Source organism: Atta cephalotes, assembly GCF_000143395.1.
Source record: "Atta cephalotes unplaced genomic scaffold scaffold00048, whole genome shotgun sequence".
Lineage (NCBI taxonomy): Eukaryota > Metazoa > Arthropoda > Insecta > Hymenoptera > Formicidae > Atta > Atta cephalotes.
In genome coordinates, this window is record NW_012130112.1 from 1817454 (window position 1) to 1825475 (window position 8022).

Consider the following 8022-nt stretch of genomic DNA (forward strand, 5'->3'; position numbering starts at 1 on the left):
CGCGGGGGGAGGAAGAGACGAGAGGNGTGTGTGTAAGAAGAGGAGAGCGAGAGAGAAGGAGGTTCGTCGTGTGTGTGTGTGTGTGTGTGTGTGTGTGTGTGTGTGTGTGTGTGTGTGTGTGTCACGTATAATTCTTATGTGTTGGTATACGTACCCGAGTGATCACGGAACGGAGTAAAATCGAAGAGGAGCGCGAGCAAACAGACAACCACCGTAGGGACGATGCTCTCTCTCTCTCTCTCTCTCTCTCTCTCTCTCCCCCCTCTTCTTCTCTCTTTCGCTTCGTTTTACGCGCTGTGCTAATATGCACCGATGACGGTGGATAATTATGTAAGCGCGCGTACTGTCAGCATCGCGTCCGTCGCGTTACTATCCGTGCTGCGTGTACCTAACCGACGACGTAATCCGCCGCTCGCGAACGCGCGCTCGTTGCGCTCCGCTCCGCTCCGCCGGACGGACTCCCGACAGTCCCGACTCCAGTTCAGCGGCGCCCGGGAACTCGGCCGCGCTCGGCAGAACGCGTGACTTCCTCCGGTGCGGTGCGGCACGGTGGAGAGAGAGAGAGAGAGAGAGAGAGAGAAAGAGAGGGAGAGGAAGAGGTAGGGAGGGGAGAAGGAAAAGAAGAAGGAGAGTGCAGCGCGCGCGCGCGGCAGCAAAAGAGGATTGGTGAATGCAGCACAACTGACACACCGCACGCGAGCGCACTGACTGAGCCCCAGCCCTGACCTGTCTCTCGCTCTTACAAGTCTCGCGCGACACCCTCTCGCGGCACGCCGCCCCACTACCCGACTATACTCTGCTCCAACTCTGCTCCAACTCTGCTGTGCCGCTGCCGCGCTGCTGCGCCGCGTGACGGAACGCGGCGTGCGCGGTCCCGCCTAAATAGCGAATTCGGTCACTTGTCTACTCCCGCACTGCATGCACGCCAATATACCTAGAGGGTGTGGGTAAAATACTTAAAAAAAATTGTATTCAAATACGCATCCAGAGAATAATAAAATACATATTTTTGTATTTAAAATTAAATACATATTTTAAATACATTTATTTCAAATACCGCCCACCTCTAAACACACCCCACATTATTTTAAAAACCTAACATATAAAGCATCTTGACCGAAGAAACATCCGATATCGCCCTTATTATAATAAAAATGTAATACTAATACTAATTAATCATTGATTTTCGATATTAAAAGTACTACTGTTAACAATATTTTTAATTCTTAAAATAAGTAATTAATTGGCCAATACTAGTATTAAATTTCTATAAGAGTGATATCCTTTTCACATTTCATAGCGGAATTGCGAGCGTTTTCGGGCATAGATATTGGACTTGTTATACTCAAATTGAAAGCTAATATTTGTACCCCTTCGGGGCACAACAGTATAAAAAAAATCTCCGTTTATGTCTTGGGTTTGAGAGAGTATCTCTCTTGTTAATTTTTCTCTTTCCTTTTTTTTGATGACGCGAAAAACGGATACAAGATTGGAGCACAGATACATAAGGCATAAAAGATTTGATCAATCGGTCCTTCCTTTTCATGAAATGGAGATCTTTGATCAGTTGATTCTCTTATGTATCATGCGTTATGCAAAGGTCTGCGTTCTGGTCTATATGCGTCACGACAAATGGAAAAGAGTGACATGAGGAATAGTATAAACATTTGATTAGATCGGATAAGAAATTACAGTTTCTCGCACTTTAGCAGTCTCATTTTTATCTATCGGCTTGTGTGATAGTCAGTCAGTTTTTAAACTATTCTCAGGTTATTTTTATTTACTGTTTAATCAGAAATTTATCTACTTGCATCTCCAGTTTTCCTCACTGACTGACACATAAAGATTAATCTGCATATGCCCTTTGCTTTCTGTTTCTTGCTCTTCATCACTTTTTACCTCTTGTCCTTTGCTTTTTGTTTCTTCGTTTTCTGTCGCCCGAGATAAAAGTTGACGAACTTTAGAAGAGATAAGAAACACATGACAAAAAACACGATAAAACGGTCGCGAAGAGGAGAAAAAAAAACAAGAGGTAAAAAACAAGGTTGTGCATTTATGTGTAAAATAATAATCTACATTTACGTGCATAATGTGAAATATGTAAACTATGTTTTATGTGCTATCTATATTGAAAAAAAATAACGTTACATCAACAGCATTATTTTAATTGAAAATAATTTTGTCATAAATACGAGCTCTTGTTTTAATAAAATGTTATTTGTTTCAAAACTATTATTAAATCAACAAGATTATTTTCAATCAAAATAATGCTCTTGGTAAAACATCATTTATTTCAGCGTAGTAAACAATCTCTGGATTATCCGAGTTTATGTTCTTTGTTGTTGTACCGGATGACATAAAATTTCTATCTCGTTTATATATTTTTATTCAGCGAAATTTTATTAAAGTCAGATATATTAACATCTTAAATTAATTATACCTTTCTTTGTTGTATTATCCAATTTACGATAATTTGTTTTACATTGTCTACATAAAAATATTCGTGTAAATTAAATAAACAATACATAAATATTCCAGGTAAATTAAATAAACAATACATAAATATTCCAGGTAAAGGTAAATGTAATATACAACAGAATTCTAATAAAAAGCAAGAAATGGAAGCACAAAGAGCACATTGTATTAGCCTTGAATGTTTTTATGACTCGCCAAATTATTTTCAGAAGATGAAGAAGAATATTCTCCAGACGAGTATATCGCTATAAAAATGCATATTCGGTCTGCATCTCGATGGACGGAATATATGATCCATTTTTTTGTGATCGCACTGGAACTCTTTTTCGTTTCAAGTTCCAAAAGTGTGACACTAATTCAGCCACAGAAAACAGGCCTATAATTGGGCGTTGAGAATTTTGGCGCGTTTCCCCTGATTTTCGAATCGTCTGCCAATTTATTACTACACCGGACAATCTCGCGAAATTGGGTCGACATTAAAACGTTCATGTCGCTTCTGGAACGAGCGTCTTTCCGATGACGCCACGGCCATTAGCGAGTCCACAAAAACATCGTAAAAATATTCTTTTTACGGGGGAAGAGGGGGAGAGGAGGGGAGGGGAGGGGAGAGGGAGGGAGAGGCAGTCACGAGACATGGGATACGGAACATTTTTCGCGATAATCGCACGTCTCCATTTAAGTTCTCGGGCGAAGATCGATCGTCCTGTAGACGAGACGCCAATGTTAAACAGATCGTGAAATATGGAAGCACGTCAATCGCACGTCGATCGCGATAAAATGCTAATTGCTCGCACGTGACGTATCCCTTCGCCAGGAGTACTCGATCTTCGTAAATCTTTGCCATCCCGTTTCGAAAAAATATAGAAATATTTCACACTGCGAAACGCGTGAAATCGCTACGATGACTCGCCGTCGAGCTTTCGCGAGGTGTCGACGAACTCGGTCATTAATTATTAATTAGACGCAGAAAATAAACCGCGTGTCTTTGTTACCTTTGATGTAATACCAGAGCTTCGCGACGGACTCTTCTAACGTTTCCGTAGATCGAAAGATTTATATATTTTGCATAATTTAAATTCTCAATTTATTTCGTCTTTTTTTATCCAGATATCACTGAGCTTACCTCACCGTTAAACCTTACACTAATACCGCAAAAAAAGATCCGAGGTCGTCGAACCTTCTTCGTTTCCGGAAAAAGAGCGACTACTAAAGATGTACCTCAATGCGGCCTCCCAGGACGAGATGGCGAACATTACGTTGTCGTTCGGTAACGAAGAAAACATGAAGGATACCACGATCCTCTCCTTGTTACGAATGGAGGGACGTACCGTCGTTTCGCGTATGCGATCGTTTCTTGTCTTTGCCTCACGTATTTTGTTTCAAACCACAAGGTCGTTTTACACGATCGCGTTTTAACGGTCGAGACCCGCATATAACACATGTGTGCAAATAAGAAGTTCTCATTCTTATCGGGAAATGACCGATCGCATCTTCACTCATTAATTTAATCCCCAACGTACAATTGGATAATTCGTGTTTGCGTATTTCATTTCTAACACGAGAAACACTGGAAAAAAAAAAGATATTTTAATTTCAAAGAAATATCTCTTTCCTCGTATTCAAAATTATTTCTTTGGATCAATGAAAATGTCTTTGAAAATAAGATTATACTTTCAAAGAAAGAAGATATTGTATTTTCAAAGAAATTTTCATTGAAAATTCTTATTGAGAAATAATTTTTTTAAATACGAGAGCTTTGAAATTAAGATATTTTGTTTTCAATGTCTAATATTTAATTACAGCATTGGGAAATCGATTGTGTATTTCGAAATGAGGTGAAAATTACAAGATGAGGAATTTACTAGAAAGTTTATAATTTTATTCAATATCTAGCGAATTTGCTCACTTTTGTAATTTCATTTTGTTTAAGTGTCGCCTAAGCTTGTTTTTTACAGCTTACGTTAACGTACATAAACGATTTATTAAATAGATTATAAAATTAATTTAATAAAATTTATTAAATCAATTTCAAATGTATGAAATAGATTACGAAATTTATTAAATAGCTTATGAAATAGACATGCTTGAAATTTAGTGAAAGAAAAAAGAAAGGTTTACTGCAATTTCTACAGATATTAAAGACATATGCAAGAATCACTTAATTTTTGTAAAAGTAATGAAAGTAACTTGAAACACAAAAACGACTCATTGCGTGTACTTAATACAGACGATCGAAAAATCATCGATATACTGAGAGTAACATTATGAATGAAATTTTTTCTCCGACACTACGTTTTTCTTTACAAATATTGAACTGTCAGACGCTCTGACAATGAGTCACGATACACAAATCCAAACACGATGTACACGGCTTAAGCTTGCGTAACTTCACGTGTTCAGGCATTCCTGGCGTCGAGTAAGCTTTTATATCGAATTACCTTTGCAGAGGAGATCCGATTGCGACGTCTTCCGCTATTGTGAGCTCGCCTTTATCCTCCGGACGACGCGACGCGACGCGACGCGACGCGACGACGTGCAGGCTAGCGAAATACCGCGTGATTGGAAAATGCAAATGACGAGCGCGGCGGAGTCACGTCATAATGGCAATTGGCACGCTCGGTTGCCACGAGCGACGGTTTCGCCTCGTCGACGACAAAACTCTGCCGGCTGCCTGTCTATACGAAAGGAAATTGGATTCTACTTTCGCGCTGCATTTCACAGCGCTGTTTGAAATTTCCAGCTCGGGATGACGTTGTGTTTGCAGTCGTCACGCGCGAGATACAATATATAAAATCCGGAACTAGAACGGCCGCGATAATCGTCACGCCGACTATGGATGGACCAAAGTAAACAAACGAACATTTGAGGGTCGTCAACGAACGATGGACTTTTATTGCGGGCGTGATTTTTATGCGACGCGATCCCACGATCGTTGTAAATCTCACGTTCGAGACGTGCAATTTATGTAATACGATTTAAAAATAGATATGTAAATCCTTCATGACGACGATCGCGAATTGATTTCTCTAAGCGCGGGAGAATCGATGATCTTACGAAACCTCGTAGTTCTTCGCAAGATTACGGATACTTTTCAGCAAGTGTGTGAAGCCCATTCTTGCGTAAACATAGGTGTAAGTGATTGTAATTCTTATGGGTCTTCTACAATAAGCTATTAGTAATAAATCAGGGAGTCGATTGTGTGATCTCGAAAATTACAAAAGTGAACAAATTCACTAGAAAATGATCAATTAAATTATGAATATTCTAGTGAATTTGCTCACTTTTGTCATTTTAACCTCATTTTGAGGTACATAATCGACTACTAGAAGCTAAAAATTGATCAATTACAGTCTAATGTAAGAAGAATAATCGACTATGATTGGTCAATTTCTAGAATATTCATAATTTAATTGGTCAATAACTAATGAATTTGCTTACTTTTGTAATTTTCATCTCATTTCAAGATACTTCAATCGACTGCCTGATTTATTATTAATGATTTATTGTAGAAGATCCATAAGAATTAATTAATGACAGTCGAATATTTTCCTCGTATTTGACTGTGATTAATTAATTCTTACAAACTACAATACAACCATAATGCTTATGCAATTGTAGAATGGGCTTAAGAATCGATCAACCACAGTTCAATATTATTTTCATATTCAACTGTGATTGATCAATTTTTGCAATCACTTACAACTAAGCTTATGTAACTATGGAAGCTGTGATATGAGCTAACATCAAGTCCATTAGATTTACGTAAATGGTAGTTTTAAAAATGGACTCTATTTTGTCAAATTTTTGTACAAATTTTTCAAACATGTTAATTGGCTGTAAAACATTGAGGTCTCGGATCTCTCTATCTTACAGTTAATCAACAAGAAAAATAATTTATTATATGACAAAATCACTCTCGCTGGAAACGATATATCAACGATATTAATAATTAATTACAATCCTCTCGTAATTAATTATGAAATGGTACTTCATCCAACTTGTGAAAACTTTAAAGTCATCAATGTGACGTTACGCGAAATTAGGTTGTTCCATAGTTTTATACAGCGTTCTTTACTTTGGGAAAAGTGTATCGCATTTCTCGGCACTTATTTCGATCGATAAAATTTAGTTTAAACAAAGCTACAACAGTTTCAAATTTCACTGAAATAACGGGCGAAGTTTTACGTAGCGACAACCCAATTTTGCCTAGCGTTAGTGGAGAGTGTGGGAGAGGGAAAGGGAGAGGGAGAAAGAGAAGCGGAACGGTGTCAACTTACCGCCCTTGAAACTTCACGTGCTGCTTCGCGCTCCAATTCCGGGCGCATTTATGTGTCTCGATTCGTCGTGGCGCATAGTATCGACTGTATCGACTGTATCGACTGCCTTGCACTTGCCGCAGCGAGAACGATCTCTGCCGGTTTCAGGGTTTCACGACGTCGCTCGTCGACCGCCACTCTGGCGCATTCCACAGCACGGAATACGCACACGAGTCTCACACACGCGCGCACACGCGTGTGAACCACACAACACAGACGCGTTTACCAATCGCGAACGAGCCGAATTGTTTGGCTGAAAATTTGCCAAAATTATCACAAGCGGTATGTTCGAACCGCACCGCTATATCGGGTCGTATTGTTGTAACAAAAAAGTTGCGACTACTACCGTGAAATTGCAATGAGGAACGATTATGGGTAACTAGGTTATCTCTCGTGGGCTCTTCGGGTTTTCCGTTCGCGGATGAAATTCAATTGATACGAAAGAGCGGTGATCGGTTATCCCGATAAAAAAAATTGAGCACTTTCGTGTCTCTTTGTGATCACGTAAAGCGAGATGTATGTACAACGTGATAACTCGATTAGGCGCGATGAACAACACCGACAATACCGTTGTTCGTGCTGCAGATTATGCACTGCAATCAGACGCCATGATGTCGCGAAGGTTAGGTTAATGCAAAGACGTATCTCTAGGGGGTTCCGAATCGAAGGTATCATACGCGTTGGATTTCTCTTCATAAAAATTTTTTATTGTTGTGCCAATAAATATTAAGATTAGATATGTCGTAGCTTGAGAGCAGGGTTATATTGAGGCCGTTTTGGAGCTACCTTATCTTTATCATTAAAGCAATTATTTTTGAAACCCGCTGTGTTATGTACATATCATAAATATATATCAAATCAAACCAAAGATATTTTGTGACAATTCCGTTGGGGAAAAGGAGAGAATGGAGAATAAATACATATAATCTAGCATTAAAAAATCTAAAGCAATTAAATAAAAAAAATCTAGCATTAAAAAATTTACTTTTTATATTTTGTGTGGAAAAAAAAAAGACTATTCTATCCATCCCCAAACGAGTAATCGTCGCAATGGAATACAATTGTGAAATATCCTCAGTTTATGATGTAACAAACTTAAAATATATTTTTGAGTATTGTAAAAATTTACAAGAAATTATTCTTGCCCATCGCGCATATAAAAAAGTTTAAAATTCAATATATATAACTTTTGTAGAGCTTGCACGAACAAGTTTTTTTTGTACTTCAACTT